Here is a 21,758-nt window from a genome sequence, read left to right on the forward strand (position 1 = left end):
ATTCCTAAGAAATGCCAGCAATTAACAATAATGACAAAGTTTGGCAATAGATGAAAAAAAAATACATATATAAATAATAAAGATCATTATCTAAGAAAATGATAATGAGGAATGCGTGGGATGGATTTGTAAGTCCATGTGTTCGCTCATTTCTTTCATTACCATTTTTCACTGCTTGTGCTGATCCACCAACTCACATCCTAGCATGTGCCCACTTATTAACCAACTGTTTATTTAGTGATCAAAAGATGTCCAATTTTTTTTTAAATCACACACTGCCATTTTCCATTATTTACTTATTACACAAAAAGCACAGCCCGTGCCACGGAGAGAAGATAGAACTGTGGAAAATCTGAGGCAAACATAAGGGAATAAGGTTTCACTTACACCGGTGACATTACAAAAAAACCCCAAAAAAACCAAAACACGCATCCCTCTTAGGAATTAAACAGATGTAACCCCGCCTTGATTTTCCACAGTTCTTCACAGCCGCCGCGTCTCCCGTCTCCGTCAGTGCAGAAGGTAACTTAGCTCTCCGCGTAAAGCTCCTGGACACCAGAAGGGCACCGCACAGTTTCCGCTTCTGCTTCTCCGCTCTCTCAAGATCAGAACTGATCTAAAAATTTAAAAAAATAAAATAAAATAAACCTCGAGGGTTTAATTAAACGGCCGGAAAACAGCAAGTGATCTTAGGTGTTGTTTAATTCATTCGTTCACTGTTAGGCTATGTATTTTGGCTCCCAGTAGTTTATTTTTTTTTAACCTACCAGCTTGAACTAATGCCTCGCACCAGAGACGACGCGAAGAGACGGTTCGTTTTTTTAAAGAGTAAGCAATGAGTAAAGCAAATAAAGGATACAGTGGGAGCTAACTGTGGATGATCTTGGATTTAACAGCCGCTTCCTGTGAAAGCAAAGATTCTGAAACTTATGGCGTGAAGGTAAGACAGTTCTGTTTTCTCTGTGTGATGTATTAAACTTGAGAAAAAATAAGATAATCCAGGGTAGTTTATAATCTATGACATATCGCTCAAAGATACATACATACATACATTAAATAACACTGCAGGTAGCGCAAGCGGCTGTGCACTGTTTTATTTGTATGACAGGTCTACTGTTTACCTTATCGATCCTGGCTGGGCGTTAATATAAGACAGTTTTAACCACCCCAAGAAAGGGTGGGTGGCTGGGGGGCTATAAGTGAGTTATACCCTAGTTTCAGACTTGAGAGTGGCGATGTGTCCGTGTCACGGTGCCCTTCCCAACCCGCGAAGCGCTGATTTCAGATCTGTTCGTGCTTTCCAATTTGTAATTAGTGCTGGGTTTTCAGAGGCAGCGGGTTCTCGGCACAAGCTTCGTGCTGCGCAGGTGACTGCTGTACAGGCTGCACACTCCGTCCTGTGTCAGCATCGCTAAGCAGCTTTCACAAGTTATCAACAACAGGAAATAAATAAAGTGGAAAATGTATCTAAACCTCTCTTGATAAGCCTGAGTGCCTCGAGAGCGCTTTTGATGGAGTTTATGTTACCCTTTTATGATCTATGTGAATATTTAAAAAAAAAAAGATGTGTATATTATATGTATGTTCCGAGTTACTGCCATATTCTAACTAACACATAAACAGCATGACAAATAACTGAATAATGCTAATGATTGTGGTGATTTTGATTTAAGACTTATCTCTTTTGATTGAGTCAGTGCTAAAAGGGGAGAAAGAAATGAAAGAACAGTATGACTGCCTTCTGGAAAATATTAATAAGCCACCATAACAACAAAAACCTGCTTTGACATTTGGTCAGCAGCTGCTCTGTACCCAGCAGGTATGGATATCTGAATAGGTCAGGTGGTTATAACACCTGGTTGGCAAATTGGTGGTTTCATCAAAAGGGATGCTGTCAGGCTTTATTTGTCAAGGCAAATTGCTCATATCAACTCCACTTGACTAGAATTAACTATTTAAATCTTCTTTAATATAGAAACCAAACCAGTAATCCTTAGTGAACCCATCTTAGGTCAAATGGATAGAGGCTGAGCCTGGTTATTGAATTCCCTTGACACATTTTGAATTCTATACATTCCTGTGTCTGATCTGCTGGATGCTTTTGTGTGGAAAACAGTCTGACCAGAGCTGCCTGATGCAGGCTTGTCCAGCCTAGCTGTTTGGCCACAAGCAGATTTTCTGAATGCAATCTCCTGGATGCTATATACAGAAATATAAGCACAAATTAATCCCCACACGGATTATTTGAATTAATACTCGGGGGAAAAAAACACTAACAAGGGCTCAGATTCCATAAGATTCCTTAAGATGCATTGTGAGAGATTTGATTTCATGGCAACATTTACGTTGAGGTGATGCACAGACTTTGAATGGATTAAGCACATAAAGATCTAAAGGGAAATCACTCGATGCTGCCGTTCGATCAATAAAATGTTGAGATTCAACACATTGCTCTCAAATGACATGCAGTCAACAGAAATGACGCTGTGTCGCAGCTTGTGCTTGTTAAATCCAATTACAAACCCAAACAAAAGTTGTTCGGGTGCAGGGAGCTGCTGCTGTGAAACCTTTTATTAATCAGACAGATTTGAAAGTCATTCAGAGGAGAAATCTTACGTCGGACTGGCGTGGTGCAGTTGTTTTGTTTTGCAAAGTAGAAACTGTAAGGAATTTTAATGTAATTTTTTCGTCTGTATGTATTTATACTGTATTTATATATTTATATTTTTATAATGCTGTGTACCTTTTGTAATTCTGTTTGCAGTCTTGTATGGTTTAAGCCTTGTCATGCTCTGGAGGAACATTTAATTTCATGGTGTATAGTATTACCTGTACATTATATGGCTGAATGAATGAGGCTTGCCACTTCAGAAATACACTTTAAAAAGTGACTTTTTTTTTTTTTACTAATCAAGTCTTACATGACTTTATGCATCTTGCAAAGTGCAACTTCATAAATGTGTAGGTGCAGAAATGAAACCACATATATTCCAAGCTCTATAAACACTTTTTAATCATTGTGTATAGAAGACGCAGCTCAGACCCAGAATGTCATGGAGCACTTGATGATACTCAGTCGGGCCCCAAAAAACAGCACATCTGACCTTTGCATGTGGCGCCATCTGACATCTAAGCAACCGAAGACGAAATATAAATAGTTTAGATTTTCAGCAGAACATAGAGCTTACTAACTGGATGCCTGAAATGGCCTCCGAATAGTGTAAACATGGACTCCTTCAAGAAAAAGCGGAGGTGTATTCCCTTTAATATCCCAAAAGGATGCCCACAAGCTCTAACTCAGCTACAGGGTTCTTCTTGTACGTCTCACAGATTTTATATCAGGGTCGCAAACATCCCTGTAAGTAAATCACTTAATTGTATTGGATCTCTGAGACTTTATCCAACTCGCTTACAGTCTCTCTCTCTCCCGAAACCCCTTTCCCAGCATGTCAAATACATCAACACTCAAGGGACGCACACAATTACTGACAGGATGGACGAGCCAATTAGGTCCAAACCCAATAGGAGATCTATTATGATCGTGGTTCTACTGTTATATGCTGTGATAGTCAGGTTAGCTGGTTGGTCTATATATGCGTTAATGGTGTGTCCATATTACATATTGATCTAAACAGTTTAAACACTATTTACAATCACTAGGCTTTGTTTGTTGTGAATAACTGGATATTGATTTTTTTATTACTCATTTAACACTTTGCAATCGCACATATTTTATTTTTAAATGTAGTTACATGGAGAGGGGTACACACACAGTACTATATTTTTGGCAATTATAGTGCAGTTCATAACATTTTCAAATCACTAACACCTCCACAAATTCAATTTTATATTTAGAAGAGACACACAAACATACAGAAAAAAGCTGCAAAACGTACTCTCTTGCATTTAGAAACAGACAAAAATAACTTATACAGACTTACTGCTCTGCTGGATAGAAATCCACCATTGCACATTTTTTATTTAAAAAAAAGAGCCTGTTGGTCTTTATGTTTTTAAGCTTGAGCAACAGGCAGTCAAAACTTAGTATACCTGGAAAACACACTGAACCTTTGAACATCTCGCTATCTCACTAATCCACAGATATACACACACATGCAAAGTTTTTCCAGAGGTATGATCCTGCTTTACCTGCAGTTAGAGAACAGTGTCAGAGAAAATTAGGCAACACCCTCATTTCTGCATGATTGTACAAACCATACACCTTTTCTTAGTTACACATTGCTAGTACCAGGTTCTACCCACCTTTGGAACTCAAAACTGTGGCATAGATTCAACAAGGTGCTGGAAACAATTCTCAGAGATTTAGGTCCATAATGACATGATATCATCACACAGTTAGTGCACATCTGTGTGATGTTAATTTTTTAATTCGACCACATCGCAAAAGTGCTCGACTTGACTGAAATCTTTAGATTGTAGAAGAGAGCCTGACCAATATATTGGCAAGTTGATTTTATCTACCAATATGAGCTATTTGCTGATCGATTAATATCTGCTTTTATAACAGATTATGAATGAAAAAGTAAAAGTAAAGAAGAGATGGGAGAAAGACTCTTCAATCATGTTATGAGTGTTGATGTTGCATAGTTTTTCCTTGTTGGCAGCACATTTGTTTGTAAAGTGTAAACAAGTAAATAAAAAAATAAGTCAATAAATGATAACCTATCTACTTGTGTTGTGTGTTTGTGTGAAGTGTCCAAATATCAGTGTCAGTCTTACAAATCCTATATCAGTTGGGCTCTACTGTGGAGGCAGTTTAAGTAGACCACATAAATCTTCATGTTGAGGAAACCAGTTCCAAATCATTTGAACTTTGGCACATGGGGTGGTCATAAAGCAACCTGATATCACACCAAAATGTGTAATAGACACGCCGGTCCACTGTGTCTATTTCACGCTTTGCCTCTCCAAAATGTGAAATGGACACACATGCAGAAGTTGCATTACCAGCAGGGGGAGATAATATATTAAAGACAAGAAGTAATTTCAGGGTTCTTAATCATCAGAAATGAATAAGATGGGTGGTTAATATCTATATACATGCAAATGGGGAATAATGTCTGTCTAGCACTTTCCTGGTTATTTTCATGTTGGCTTGAAATAAAATATCTCCCTCTGCTGTTGCGGCAATTTACTGCAACTTCTGCATGCACATCGTTTTCATGCTTTGGAATGGCGAAGCGTGAAAAGGGTCCGATGGATCAACGCATTCATGGTATTTATGCCATGAACGCATATAGGTTCTGACCCAACAATATGCATGTAGCAGTAGAAATGAAGACATATCAGAAAAGGCAATGTTTTTATGATCTTCTATTGTCCAATTTTGGTGATCCTGTGTAAACTATTCTTAGCTAGCAGGAGTGGCAATCCAGTGGTCTTCTGCTGCTATACCCAATGTTCTCATACCCCTGGTATCAATAACGCATTTTCACTGACCATTTTAAGTAAATTCTAGAGATGGTTGTGAGGGAAAAACCCGGTACATCACCACTTTCTGAAATACTCAAAACCAGCCTGTCTGGCATCAATAACCATTTGTTCAAAGTCATGTTTCTTCCCTATTATCCTCTGTTTAAATTTCTGAAGGTTCTTTTGACCATGTCTACACAGTTAAATGCATTGAGATGCAGCCGTGTAAATAGCTTAGTAGAAATTTGCATTAATTAGCAGGTGAACAGATATACCTAATAAAGTGACCAGGGAATATGCGCACAACATATGTGCATGGATAGTAGACATCGTTGGCTAATTGGCTGTAGCTCCTACAGGGAGTGCAGAATTATTAGGCAAGTTGTATTTTTGAGGAATAATTTTATTATTGAACAACAACCATGTTCTCAATGAACCCAAAAAACGCTGAATGTTTTTGGAAGTAGTTTTTAGTTTGTTTTTAGTTTTAGCTATTTTAGGGGGATATCTGTGTGTGCAGGTGACTATTACTGTGCATAATTATTAGGCAACTTAACAAAAAACAAATATATACCCATTTCAATTATTTATTTTTACCAGTGAAACCAATATAACATCTCCACATTCACAAATATACATTTCTGACATTCAAAAACAAAACAAAAACAAATCAGCGACCAATATAGCCACCTTTCTTTGCAAGGACACTCAAAAGCCTGCCATCCATGGATTCTGTCAGTGTTTTGATCTGTTCACCATCAACATTGCGTGCAGCAGCAACCACAGCCTCCCAGACACTGTTCAGAGAGGTGTACTGTTTTCCCTCCTTGTAAATCTCACATTTGATGATGGACCACAGGTTCTCAATGGGGTTCAGATCAGGTGAACAAGGTGGCCATGTCATTAGTTTTTCTTCTTTTATACCCTTTCTTGCCAGCCACGCTGTGGAGTACTTGGACGCGTGTGATGGAGCATTGTCCTGCATGAAAATCATGTTTTTCTTGAAGGATGCAGACTTCTTCCTGTACCACTGCTTGAAGAAGGTGTCTTCCAGAAACTGGCAGTAGGACTGGGAGTTGAGCTTGACTCCATCCTCAACCCGAAAAGGCCCCACAAGCTCATCTTTGATGATACCAGCCCAAACCAGTACTCCACCTCCACCTTGCTGGCGTCTGAGTCGGACTGGAGCTCTCTGCCCTTTACCGATCCAGCCACGGGCCCATCCATCTGGCCCATCAAGACTCACTCTCATTTCATCAGTCCATAAAACCTTAGAAAAACCAGTCTTGAGATATTTCTTGGCCCAGTCTTGACGTTTCAGCTTGTGTGTCTTGTTCAGTGGTGGTCGTCTTTCAGCCTTTCTTAGCTTGGCCATGTCTCTGAGTATTGCACACCTTGTGCTCTTGGGCACTCCAGTGATGTTGCAGCTCTGAAATATGGCCAAACTGGTGGCAAGTGGCATCTTGGCAGCTGCACGCTTGACTTTTCTCAGTTCATGGGCAGTTATTTTGCGCCTTGGTTTTTCCACACGCTTCTTGCGACCCTGTTGACTATTTTGAATGAAACGCTTGATTGTTCGATGATCACGCTTCAGAAGCTTTGCAATTTTCAGACTGCTGCATCCCTCTGCAAGATATCTCACTATTTTTGACTTTTCTGAGCCTGTCAAGTCCTTCTTTTGACCCATTTTGCCAAAGGAAAGGACGTTGCCTAATAATTATGCACACCTGATATAGGGTGTTGATGTCATTAGACCACACCCCTTCTCATTACAGAGATACACATCACCTAATATGCTTAATTGGTAGTAGGCTTTCGAGCCTATACAGCTTGGAGTAAGACAACATGCATGAAGAGGATGATGTGGACAAAATACTCATTTGCCTAATAATTCTGCACTCCCTGTATAGAGCTTCATAAAATATAAGAGGCTTACAAACCTTGGCTCAAAATGCAGGAGAATTTTTTTCTAGTGAAAAACTGCATGAGACAGATGAAAGACTTTGGGTTGATATTGACAGGATGAGCATTATAAGACAAGGATTGAGAATTAATAGCAAAATAGAAATAAATAAATAATTTATCAGGAGAAATGAACTTACTTCACCGTTCTCTTGTTGTGTGGACAGTTTGGTATGAAAAGCTTTTAAAAACCACAAATATGTGGTTCACCCAAGGGTTTCTCACTGTAGACTTTAAATTAGCGGCACTTGTTCGAAATCATTCCAACTTCTGCAGATGGTGCTTGACACCCAGAGACCCTCTAGGTGGTGTAGAAAGAAAAAAATACTCTTCTTGGCTGTGAATGTGAACCTTAACAAGGGCCAAAATTAAAAGGTGAAAGTGAGATGAAGTAGGGTGATGTGTCTGTTTTGATACAGCACATGACTCATTCGTCTCTTTGAACTATTTCTTTTTAAGCGATGTCAAATGCCAAACGAAAGCTGGGTTTGTGTTATGTTAAAGACTCTTTCATGGAAGTTCCCTTGACATTTTCCTCAACAGCTCAGGAGTCTTTTGTTTTAGAAAGCAAAACAAGCGTTTATTATAAATAACTTCAGTCTTACTCTTTGTGAACTTGATGCCCAGTCAAATATTATTTCATTAGAAAAGTGACATTTTTAGATGTTTTCACAACCACAGTCAGGAGCATAGTATAAGAAAACTGAAGAAGTGATTTACTGCGGTTATAATAATTTAATTGATCAGTCCTGGTTATGTAAACGGTTGCTTGCAGTAACAATCTCACTGAAACCAGCCCTTTGATTTCATTATTCTTGCTGTTGCTTTGAACTCATTGTCTTTGTTTTCTGGTATGGATTTTTTGGTTGCTTGCCATAGTTTTCGCCAGCTCTGAGCACAAAACCATAGGCAGCTATTTAAAACAGATGAGCTTAGATTAGCTTTGCGCCCAGTAAAACAAAGGTATAACTGGTGGCTGGTAAAAATGTGATCAAACACTGAGCATTTTAAGATTTTCTTTAAAAAAAAGAAAAGAAAAAAGATCTAAGTCAAGGCAGGGATTAAAAATAAATGGATTACTGGACCGCTCTTGTTTTTGTTGTACTGTTTAAGCCTTAGAAAACTGATTCCTTAACAATATGGGGAAATTGGGCATCACTCAGTAATATTTTCATAGAAATGTTATCAGTTTACGTACACAATAAGTTTACACTCACTTCATTTAATGAATCAGGTTTATTCTACCATAGATTAAAAGAAATGTGACTGAGATTGTACTGGAAAGCCCCCATTTCACTGTATGAGAAAATATACTTGTCTACATGTGCATAACAGAAGGAGAAATGGAACGACTGGAAATGGAAAGACTGGAACTTGAACCCCTCAAGATAAACAACATTTTGTTGTGCAACCCCTCAGAGCTTGAGAACGTTTGACACATATTCCCATACACTATCACGGGTAATTGTTTGTGCTTCTCAGTAGGATTGCTTTGTTCTGCATTTTTCTGTGTCATCATTACACACCGTGTACCACTAGGCCTTATATGGAAGGAAACCCTGCCTATGTAGATTTGGTACTTAGGGGCCTGGTCTTAAGCTCCTCTAAACTAATACAATGTGCTTTCTTTCAGACTTGTTTTTCTTCTTTCTGCCAGTGAGACTTTCCAAGAGTCCGAGATACTCGTTTGTTAGTTCAACCAGTGGATGGGTATCTTTTTAATTTATTCGTGAATGCAATAAATATGTGTAGCATATAGGAAGCAGTAAAATAAGTACCATTCATCCATCCATTCATCCATCCATCCATCCATCCATCCATCCATTCGCTTCCGCTTATCCTTTGCAGGGTCGCGGGGGGCGCTGGAGCCTATCCCAGCTGTCATAGGGCGAGAGGCAGGGTACACCCTGGACAGGTCGCCAGTCTGTCGCAGGGCCAACACACAGGGACAGACAACCATTCGCACTCACTTTCATTCGCACATTCACACCTAGTGACAATTTAGATTATCCAATTAACCTATCCCCACAAGCTGCATGTCTGTAAAATAAGTACCAACACTTTAATATTTCTTGTGTTTGAAACTGCAGATAAGGCTTTCGTTCTTTCGCATCTCAGTGATCACAGAACAGCTTGAGAGTAAATAAATAAAGTGAAACCACCACAAGACACTATTGTGGTTTCTGTTTTTACAGCCAATCCATCTGGTCACCTGACCTTTGTCAGACTTACACTTGTTGCACCTCATTTCCCACTGTGGAAATGTGAGAAGCAGCTGCTCAGAGTCTCCATTTAATGACACACAGTTAAAAATTCACCTTGAAACAAAGTGACATATTTTCATGTGTTTAATTAAACAATTCAGGACAAATCCAGGGAATCGTTTGACTTTTCAAGTTTCTCGTATAATAAGACCTAAAGTGTGTGAGCAAAAAAGAAGGGGCAGATACTCAACATTACAGGTGCATGCACTTCTGTTCATCTGTTTCTGGCTCTGTTTTACATGGGATGCAATGGAAAAGTAGTAAACGGTGTGCGTGTGTGTGTATGCAACGTCTCAAGGGACCACACCAGTTGTTAGGTTGGAACTACCCTATCACCTAATGAGGTCAATGGAGGATTGTTACCAACCTCCGTTTCCTCTTTTGGCAGTGGGTGGATGTCCTTCCATTTTTACCCTTATGGCTTGATCTGAATAGAGAATAGCTCAAATCTTCACAACAGTAACCTTTATGTCTCACTGTATAAGCAATGTTGTAGCATAGGTAGAATTTTGTAACCTCTGCGGTTAAGCCTTCATGGTTGACTCATCGGTGCTTTTTATTCAGCCCTTTATGTATCTCTTTCACTCTGTTTCAGTGTGCCTGTCTTGACGCTTCCTGAATCTCCAATATATCATTTGTTTTCACCTCCTTCAGACAGTCTTTTCACAGTGAAAGCTCCCTTGCCAGTGTTAAAACGCGTACTTTGATTTCCCTTGATATGGGTTATTGCATACTATATCTAAACCAAATAAATGGCTGGGTGGTCTCTTATGTAAGTCACATTGGCGCTTGTGCATCCTAATGCAAACTGCTGAGGGCCTTTCTTCTTTAACTCTGTTTAAACAGAGATATGCTAACCCGGTGCACACTGTGTGAGAAGGATGGATTTGATTTAGTATGATACATATATAAATATAAATACAGCTTTCAAACTGCTCCAGCGTCTCTTCGTTATGAAATGTGATTGTCTCACTAAAACGAGAGAGCGTACCTCTGTCCACTTTCATTTGAACAGAAAACACAGCTTACCAATTATTTTTAGTAAATAAGCTCCACGTTTTCTTTTTTATGTAAAATGTTTATTGCTTTTATGTCAGAGGTGTGCCTGATCAAAGCAAATGCACCCCATATGGATGTTGGGAGAAAAACTTTTAAATTGCAAGAGCCGAGAGAAAGGCAGCATAATTGCAATGACAAGATAATGACACACTAATTGCTACCGGAATGAGCAGGTTTATTTTAGGCACAGTAAAAGTCATACCAGCTACCACCTACACAGCCGGTCCGTACAACGTGGCTTCACATTTGCAACGAGCTGCATTTTCACTCACACAGCAACAAAGGGGAGCTATTTTCTGAGAAAGCGAATTTACAACATAGTCACTGACTTCCTCAGCTTCGGTCATTCTGACCCAACAACAAACAGGGCTGTGCCAGATAGAAAACTAATTAGGATGAAGGTTATCACGGGCTTAAATCAAACATGTTGTTGGTACTGACAGACTGATATCAGTTTAAGCTTTTGTGTTCAGCTTGTATAGGCTGTTACTAAAAACTAGACAAAGATTTAACAATGAAGGGTCTGAAGAAGGTTAACTAAGACTAAATCCCTGTGTGCACATAAACATACACGACAAAGGAAAACAGGTGTGACTATTTGGCATAATCAGTTTAGAAAAGGCAATTACCTTGATCCAACATCCACAAATTAGATTTATGTAACAGAAGAGAAAATGGGGAAAGGCAAAAAGAGCCACTATCAGACAATGTGTATCTCAAGAAGCATAATGATGGTTTTGTAGTACAGCGAGGGAAGTTATTTATTTATTTATTTATTTATTTATTTATTTATTATCATTCATTTCTTCAAGTCAGAGTCTCATTGAGATTTAAATCTCATTTCCAGGAGAGACCTGGCCATCATGGCAGCAAAGGTTACAGCAAATACAACACATAACAAGTAAAAAACAAATACAATATTTCACACAAACATACATTAAGAGCCATATTTAAAAACAGTAACACTGACTAAAAGAGTTATTCTCTCACTCCTTTAAAATGGACCTAAACTCCCCCATGGTAACCATCTCTGCCAATTTCAGTTCCTCCTGTAGACTATTCCAGGAAACAGGGACAGCCTTTTATTTAAATGCCTTTTTCCCAGTTCTCTTCTGATTTTCAGGACAACTTATTTGCATGGCGTTGTGACAGCGAAGGCTATATTGGTTGTAGTTTTTACACATATAAATACACAGATAAGACTGAACTAGCCCGAGGAGAGAGTTATAGATAAAACCAACCAATGGGAACGTCTGCTTATATACACAGATGGCCGATTTCCACATCCAATAATAACATAAAAAGGCACAATGATAGACACTATCCACCCTCTTTATGTACAGGGCAGGTGCATTCATAAAAAGCAGATCACCAAAATCTAATAACAGTTAAAAAAAAAAAAAAGTTGCATAAATCAAGTGTTTTTTCTCACTTGGATAAAGAAACATGATTTCCAAAAAACTTCACTTTTACTTTCAACTTGGACACAAGCCTTTCGATGTGAGTTTTCAATGACAAACCTTGATCTCTAATGATACCTACAATAGATAGAAACACAGATAACAACTCTTTGCCATTTGAGAATAACGTGAACTTAGATTTATCTACATTTAACACCAGGTTAGTTGTAAGTTGAGTTAAATGTTACTGAGCAACATCAAAGGCAGACTGTAAAAAATCAAGGGGTTTGTGCTACTGAAGGAAATAAATAATAGGTGTATCATCTGCATAAAGATGGAATGCAGCATTAGATAAATTTTCACAAAGGTTATTTATATAGAGAGAAACAATTATTTGATCTAATTCGGGATATGTAAGTTTGCTCACTTGTAAAGAAATTAAAAGTCTCTGATTTTTAGAGTGGCTTCATTTAATGGAGAGAGACAAAATTTCAAGCCTAAATCCAGAGTGACCAGCATTTGATCCCTAAGAAAATCATGATTTAGTACTTGATGAAGAAACCCTTTACACATCTTAAGAGAGGTTTGGTTACACTCTATAAATCCTTTTGTTTTCTTGGCTGCTGCTTGGTAACTCGAAGCTGCAGCTCCCTCCACAGATTTTCTATGAGGTGTGAAGAACAACTTAGTTACTCCATTTCCTTAATGTGTTACTTTTTTAGCCACTCTTTTGTTCCCTTGGTGGCATGTTTTGGATCATTGTCATACTGGAAGATCCATCCACCACATGGCCTCCGTTTACTGGCTTATCATCGCAGTGAAGTTACACTTTACCCTCAGCAGAAAAATAGCCCCAAAGCATAAAGTTTCCAGCTCCATGTTTTACTGTTTGGATGGTGTTCTTTGGGCCATGCTCAGTATTTCCCATTATACAAAAACATCAGGACAAATTGATACCCCTCAGCTTGATTTTGATTTTATCTACCGCAGCACTTCCTCTGAAACCATCTCTGAATCATTTAGATGTTCACTAGTAAACTTAAGATTGGCCTGTACATGTGCCTTCTGGATCAGGGGGACCTTCTAGACACTCCAACATATGCTTTAGTGTGTTACTATTGGTTATCTTGGTGACTGTGGCAAGATCTTCCACTGAGGGTGACAGATGGTCATATTTTTATTCCATTTCCGAGTCATTGCACCAACAGTTTTATGTTATCGCCAAGCTTCTTGCCAATGCTCTTGTAGCACATTCCAGCATTTTACAGGTCTACACTTTTCTCCATAGAGATGGAGAGGATGGAATAGAGGAAACTGATTGAAAAATGTATTGATTCTGTGCTCAGGTGTGCTTTATACATCAATCTAATACGTTGAGATCAGGAGTATCTGGAATTGATTGATTGATTGACTGTAATCTATGTGCTGAATGACTAAATCCGGTTTTGCTTTGGGATCAAATAGTCGTCACTCAGTGGCATGCAAATCCATTTGTAACTTTTATATAATGTGTTTTTTCTAAATTTTAGTTGATTATGGTTGATGTCTCTCTCCATTAAAATGAAAATATCATCAAAATTAATGACTGTTCATTTCTGTGTAAGTGACCACACTTACAAATTCAGCAAGGAATCAAATAATTATTTTTCCCGACTGTAAATGTTCAACTTTGAGTGCTTCTGTGAGATTAATAATCAAGTTTAAAGGCTCATAAATAGCAGCAATTTAGTACAGCTGCTATTAAATGGAGCTTACTGTAAGATTAACAGGGTAGTTGCATGGTTTATTAAACTGAATTTTCACAACTGGTACTTGATGCCAACATTTGTTGTTGTTTAATGTCGTTTAATGCCAACAGAGTCGTGTGTTTTTCCTATATTAAAGTTGCAGGTTAGGTGTGCATTTATGAGAGGATTATAAAGTCATTATACTTAAACTATTTTCAGATTATGGGGGAGATTTATAATTACAGGGTGTGTTTTGTAAATGTAAAAGGTAATCACAACATAATTTGCTATCTGAAATCTAATCCAATAACAGAAATTAGAGAACTACAAAAAATGACCAATATATATCAGTATTCATGCTTATGAGTCTATTCAATCTTTTATAATGCATGAATCAAAACCTGTCGGCGGGGGGGGGGGGGGGGGGGGGAATAAAAATTCCTTATTTTATATGATTAAAGAAAGTGTCCAAAAGCCCAAAGTGAAGTTACTATCTGTTGTTTTTTAGAGGGTCGGCTTGGCAACGTGCAGATGAAAATCACATTCATATCACATTAGATAATGCCTTATGCTCCCATAGATCACTGCTGGGTCACCTGGGAATAAGAGGATGCAGTGAGATGTGAAACTGAGGGATTGTGGGTATAAAGTGAGGTCAAGCTATTTAGAGATTTCATTCAGGACCGGTCAACTGCGCACAATTCAGAGGTCATCTGGTTGGATAGAATGCTACATAAAAGTTGAAATAGGCAACATGTTGTTAAAATCGCTGAATAATAAATTTTTAATTTCCTTTTAGCAAATTTGTTTGTTTGTTTTAGAGACGATCACAAGCAAGGGGTGACTTTGGCAAGTTATAAGTGTTTTACAGCCAGATCTTGTGGGAAATGTGAAGCATTATCCAGAGCAAAGTGTGGTGGAGTGAGTGAAAAGGGACAGATGAAGCCAAATCTGAGCACTGACTTATTTCAAATATACTTGGATAGAAAAGAAGAAGGAATGGTTTTGGGGGAATTGTTGAATTCAAAATTTGGCCTTTTTTCCCTCTTTAGATTTTAGCACAGAGAGCTGGATACACTTCATCCACTGTTCTGTGGTGCAGCTGTTCAATAATGCAAACATGCCATATGCCCAAGACTGTGTAAGACGCTTTATAGCATGAACAGCTCTCAGTAGGTTGGCAGTCTTAGCTGGTCTCTATGGATAGTGGTTGCACAGTGTGTGGGAGAAAAAAAAGGAATTTTCAAACTAACAGTGCTTCTATTGACCATGACTCTATTCAACTCACTCCCTGTCTCCACATCAGTGCTGTAAATATATTTATGCATTGTCACCGGTCGTTTTAGGAACATTCAGTTATCATTATTTTGTCAAACACAGTGCATTTAAAAACACCGCTTTCACTCGCTTAATTTTTTTTAACAGATGTCTGTTTTTGTTGTTGTTAAGTTTAATTGACAATTTCACAATGTTTCTTACTAATTCAACTTGTGAGTCTTAATGTACTACAAAATCCCTCTTCTACTAAAACACACTGTAAAAAAAACTTTAAAAAAAATTCATCCTAAATATTTAAGATGCATTTTTTTTTTTATCAATGAATGCCTTTTAAGTTAATTGGTAGTAGTCCAGAGCTATTGATACAAAGCAGCTGATTCTATTCTTCCTGAGTTACATAACAGGAAAAAAAGAGTTTATTGTGGCTGTTTTTCTGTCAAGAGTTAAAAAAAAAAAAAAGAAATTATATTAGTCTTCACAGCTTTCCTGTCAATAGGAAAAAGAGAGAGGTGTGGGGAAAGGTTTGAGGACAAAGAAATCTTCCGAAAGACTGTGCAGCTGTATTATTTACAAATCCACTTCATACATGTAGTCAGCTAAAGAGCTCAAAAATACCACTGCTTATAAGCAATGACCACATCATAATGTCAGCCTGCAGTTTTCTCCCACAAGCAGTGAAAATGCCCCCAGGACATGAGTGAACACTACATGACACATGGGAAATATTACATTTCCTGCAAGCTAGTAAGCCATCCTCTATGGCAGCTGCTGCCTCTAAAAGGGAACCAATGGTGATGACCCTTATCGCGGAGGAGCCTAACAATCTGCCTGTTCAGTCCGCTCACTGTTCTCAAATGAAGGCCAATACACGTCAGATGCAGATGTACGGGAGTCAGCAGATGTGTGAGCTGGTAATTATGGAGCATGTTTACGAGTGTAAATAAGCAATTGACTGGGATTAAAAAGCAGAGGAGGACTACATTACAGACCTGCATGTTTATGTCTGAAATTAAGCTCTCCCTCCCAGTTAGTAAGCTGTTGCTGTTTGTTACCTGTGTCACAAAAATGGCAGCAGTTTGCCCCATTTTTGCCTTCTGGTCTCTCTCATGGTTTTCTTCTTTTATTTACTTGTAAAAAACATATACACAAAGATTAAAAATGGCTAAAAAGGCAGGTAGATAATAGAACAAACATCTTTTAATCATACACAAAGTAATATATCTACACCACAAGGAGCATTCTTGGGTTTTATTTATTAAGTTATTCTGTTTTGTGTACTTGTACTACCTCTTGGTTCTCTAACTCATTTGCTAGCTTGTAGCTCCCTTCCAAGAATCTGCTTTTTAATAGTGTCAATCCAAATAGAAGCTTTCAGTCAGCTCTTGGCCACATGTGAGCTCTTTCATGCAGCAACGTTGTTGTTTGAACATGCAAATAATCCTTAGATTTCACTGCGGAAGCACTGCTTGCCTTGAGCTAAAAGGCGAACTCTACCACTCAGTGTCAGATTGTCTTTAAAATCTTATGACGTCCTGTCTGAGTTTTCAATTAATCAGTTTACTGGCAGCACTGATCTCCAACAGACCAATGCACAATGCCCACAGTTCACACTTACGCCACACATAACACATCTTATAATAATAACTGATGCAACTGGTGCAACAATTTTCACATAATTTTATCTGTAATGGTCCACTTGATTCCTTTTTTATCCTTGCTTTGTTTACTGTTCTCTGTTTACTGTTCTGGCTGTCAGCTTTGTTTCATAGGACACCCACAACACCCAGGGGGTTACTTCAGTTTTTATCTGAGATTGTGTACTCACACTTTAAAGTTAAAGCTCTTAGGCAAACCGTGGTCATTTTATGTATCTGAGCATGTGTGCAAGCACTGTCCTACCAGCAGCTTTCTGACTGCTGCTTTCATATACATGCCACAGACACACAGAAGCTTCTGAGCTGAGAGGATAATAATGCAGAGGATTGTAAGACCACTGACAGGTGTCTGGCGTCGCATGCTGTGGCCCTAGACAGACGTGACTGAAACAAAAGACATAAATTTAAGAGTAAAAAACAAAAAACAAAAGCAATGAAACGGACAGCTAATTAGTGGTGCGCCTCAATGGAATTAACACCATAATGGGCCTCAAAAAATCGCATAGTAACAGCTTGTTTTTAGCCGCATCTTCTTTTGTTAGAGGATCACAAAGTGCATGTTTTTGTTGGGAAACAGAAAACACGGTCTGAATGGTGGGTTTTTAAAAGCAGGAAACAGTTTGACTATATAAGTAATTGCAAAGAAAAGCGATATTGATCAGCAGCACAGGAAAACCTTTGCAGATGTTGAAAGGAAAATTTGTGCTCAGAGAGAAAGCTCATTTATTGCAACTCTGACAGTCATTTGTATTGTAAAATAATATAGCAATCACAGTGATCATTTAAGTTAGTTTTGTACCGCTGCAAACATCTGACAAACATCTAACACCAACAAGTATTATTTAAAAATTAACATGGACAAAAATCTATTTTTTAATTACTTTTTCCTAAAAAATTAAGGACAAATAATTGATATAGATCATAAATTAACAATTTCAGTGAATACTGTGTACTGCATATAAAAAAAATAATCTGATATCTATTAAGTCTGTGGCACTTCCCTACCTTTTGTATTATGTATGAAAATCTTCTAACTTTGTTAATGCAGCGTGCACTCAAATGTATCACTTTGTAGCCCAGAGACTTTTCGGGGCGCCATTTTATTTTTAATGTGCTTTTATTTTGGAGGGAGAGGTCAAGTGGGGGAAGAAGAATAAAGCTGAGCCACAAGCGAGAGGATAGTGGATAGTTAACTAAGATATCGGACTTAGGTCCATTGGCAGACTCCACAAATTACAGCAAGGACTGCACTGGACCTAAGACTAGACCAGTGAGGATGGAGACTCGGCCTGTTAGATTTTCAGTGACGTAGGAGTATGCTTGCTGCTCTTCTTACTGTGCAGCAGTGCATATAAGGATACCTCTTCAATTTCAGTTGAATTTCCTCCACAGAATAGAGGTGCCATTTTTTTTTCAGGATTTGCCTGGTAATTTCAGAAGCCAGAGGTACATATACTGTATGATGTTTTAATCATTAAGCTGTAGTTTGTGATTATTACAAAGCACTTTGCATGGTTTAAATTTTCTGTTAAAACCTCCATTGTTGCCTTAGTGCCTTTCAAATATTTGCAAAGCTAATTGCTCAGACACCCCCCGCTGTTGCCACAAAGTATTAGATGTCCACAAAGCCCCAGATAGCACTGGCCATCCTGTCCAAGAGTTTTGCTTTCTGTGCTGTTTGTGTAATTCGGTCTTTTCATCAATTCAAAGTCCTTATTTATCCTGATCGTAACATGTTCTTTCCTTGAGATTAATGCAGTTATGCAGTGTGGCAAGAGCCTGATATTGAGACTAGGCCTAGTTCCAGAACAAAAATAAATTACGGCGCATCTGCGATAACTGCTTATCACAGTCATGTGGACACCTAAAAGCAATCCTCGTCTGCCAAAAAGTGGTTATCGCTGACTTTATGTCTGCAGCTGCTTTTTTATTTTATTTTATTTTTTTATCAAGAGCAAACAGACTTAACATTCACATACACAAAACTTTATTTCTGTGGGAACAGGAAGGTTGCGTGTTTGTTACATTTTAATACTTCTTTAACACTTCAAAGCGAAAGTAGCATTTCCACTATACAGCTTAACAACATGTGGCATGTATGGGATTACAGGCGATACAGTAGTGCTACTTAAATTTGTATGTTCTCAATATTTCTAATCTTCTTTTTGAAGCCCATATATTTGAAAACTAGATCATAACTGATACGATTCACAGACTGGTTCATATATAACATGATATATGCAATTATTTTAAGAAAAAATTATTGATGTTGCAAATTCACTGAGAGTGTAATTTGTGCGTTTGCATCCCCGTAGAACTCAACCCGATTGAGATGGAAACATTCATTTAGTAATTTGTGTGAAACTACTCCCTGTTACCATGTGTGCCACGGTCCTATTTACTTATATGTGCACAGAAATGTTCTTACCCTGCACAAAAAATAATAATAGTACATGCAAAAATTACCATCAGATTCATAAAACATTGCCCTCCAGCCAATTTTGTTCTTATCACAGCGCAAATGTTAGTGAATCAGAATCTGCTTCAGGTCTACATGCTGCCATGCTCTTTGTAAGGAAGAAGTTCACTTCAAGGTGAAGTGGAGAAGGCGGGGTGGATGTTGTAAAAGATAATTGTGGTGTCTGAGGAGAAAGAAAGAAATGGCGCACCTTTGCAAAGTGTTTTCTACAGAAGTGATGATAGTTTAAAAAAAAAAAAAAAAGGGTAAGGCTCAGGTTGAAATAATAGTGCTGAATATCATTTGCCCTGAGACGCTCACTGTGCTACAAGTAAAATACATAAAAAAGTTTGACAAAAAAAAATACTGATAATACTGGACTGTAAGTGAAAGCATCCAGCTTGAATGATAATATAAAGTAAGTTAATGCTAATGTTAATGTTAATATCTTACTTCTATCCATTTCATTCTCATTATGAGGATTTTGGCTCATGGTGATGGGGAAAACTGTAACTAATAACCAAAGAAAATAGAGAGAGATAACAATATCCCCCCATCCATCTATCAGTTATCTTCCACTTATCTGATGTCAGGTTGCACTGCAGAGGATATTGCAGACAACCTTCTCCCCAGCCACATTTTCAAGCTTTTGCTGGGGAATCTCATTGCATTCCCAGGCCAGATGAGAAATATCAATTCTAGCGAGTTCTGGGTCCAGGGTCTCTAACCTGTTGGGCGTATCCGGCGCACTTCCAAACTAAATTTTGTAGGAATTTAAACTAAATTCCTGCCCTTGCTTGTCATTACCAGAAATACTAGTCAGTTAAATATATTATTTTAGTTTATTATCGTATTAGTGTACAGTGACAGTAATCAGTTCAAAGATGTTACCATGCCACCGACCACTTCCCAACACTGCAGCCCTGACAGGCAGTGGCAACTTGCCCGTTTCACTCTCTCTGTGAATAAGACTGAAGAAGCTTCTTGGATGAGAGGTGAAACATCTTCAAGCAACTTAAAGAAGTTCAGACACTTTTCTTTCCAAGCTCCTTAGACTCAGTGAGAGATGGTTGGGTGATGTCCTTATCAAAACTGATTTTGACCCACCATGCAATACAATCTCAGTGGCAACAGCTTTTCTTTTCAGTATGACAATGATCCAAAAGACACTGCACATGCAGTAAAAGCACACCTGGATAGGAAAACACAATGGAACACTATCAGCCCTGGATTGGTCTCCCCAGAGTCCAGGCGTCAACATTACTAAAGCAGTGTGGGATCATCTTGACAGAGAACAGAACAAAAGGCAGCCAACATCCAAAGAAGAGCTGTGAATGTCCTTCAAGAATCCTGGAGGACTATTGCTGAAGACCGCTTAAACAAATGAAAAGGTAGTTGCCTAAGAGAATTCAGTTGAAGGTGGACAAACCCCATAAACTGTTTTTGCTTTTTATAATGTTTTTCAGTTTCTATTTGCATGTCTTGATAAATTGCTGCTATTTTCCATTTTCCTAACAAAATACAAAGAAATGAAAAGATTCAAGAGTCTCAAGAGTATGTTCTAATTTTTGGATTAGTCACCCAGTTTATTTTATTTTCTCTTGTTTAAATTACTAGCAAATGAGTTCCTAGAAGCATCCAAAGCATTAACATATGCGATATGGTAAGTTAAACTTTAAATTTCCAATAGCTTCATGGACAAAAATAAAAGCACATGCCTTTTTTTTAAGGAATAAGTACATTCAAAAAATGCTTTAGGCTCTCACCTTTCATTAATTTTTTTCGGTGTACCAATTTTTTTAGTCGTTTTACAGCAACTATAAAAAGCTGCAGTGTTTGAATTCTACACTGAGACTGCTTGTTAATATTAATTGGTTGCTACCAATCCAAGATTTTACTGAACTGTGCAGAACCCTTAAGTCTCGTAATGAGTAACTTGCTGGTGAGATTATGTATCATATCACTTTGCCTGCTTTACATGTAAAAGTTTAAATGTTAAAAGATGTTGTGAAAGCAAATCTCATGCAATCTGCTCAAAACAGAAACAGCACAGGACCAGAGGAACCCGACAGTCTACAGTGTTTGGGGCCAGGTAGCTGGCTCAGGATTGGCAAGAGCAATCTTACAGACGACAGCTGCTTTCACAAAGTTGAAAGGCTCTTTACAGTGTTGTTTGTTCAGAAGAACACACAAAATATCCTAAATACATTCAAAGGTGTATTTCAATATTCTGTTAGATATTTTAATACAAGCACTCAGCAGGTATTATTTGGTGAAAAGGTTCAAGGTTCAAGGTTCTTTATTTGTCACATGCATAGTTATACAAGTATAACACACAGTGAAATGTAGTTATACTTGTATAACTACGTCCTGCGTGCAGTGAATTTGACGCGTTTTTTGACCACTTATAATGACTCTCTTACCTGTCTGAAAGATATACTCTATTTTATTAACCAAACTGGTCACAGAGGGTGGAATTTAAAGTATATGAGCTATTTAAGGCAGCACAGAGAGCGTGGATG

The 21,758-nt window shown here is 38.1% G+C and overlaps 1 protein-coding gene across 1 annotated transcript in view; it reads left to right on the forward strand.

Moving 5' to 3' along the window:
* The first annotated feature begins 506 nt into the window (after positions 1–506).
* drd2a (dopamine receptor D2a) overlaps positions 507–21,758 on the forward strand; it is a 48,529-nt gene continuing 27,277 nt past the window's right edge. The window contains exon 1 of the mRNA XM_004543724.3: positions 507–940. The gene's annotated coding sequence lies outside the window, so the exon portion shown is untranslated. The remainder of the gene's footprint in view (positions 941–21,758) is intronic.

This window comes from Maylandia zebra, linkage group LG14 (assembly GCF_041146795.1).
Source record: "Maylandia zebra isolate NMK-2024a linkage group LG14, Mzebra_GT3a, whole genome shotgun sequence".
In the NCBI taxonomy this organism is placed as follows: domain Eukaryota; kingdom Metazoa; phylum Chordata; class Actinopteri; order Cichliformes; family Cichlidae; genus Maylandia; species Maylandia zebra.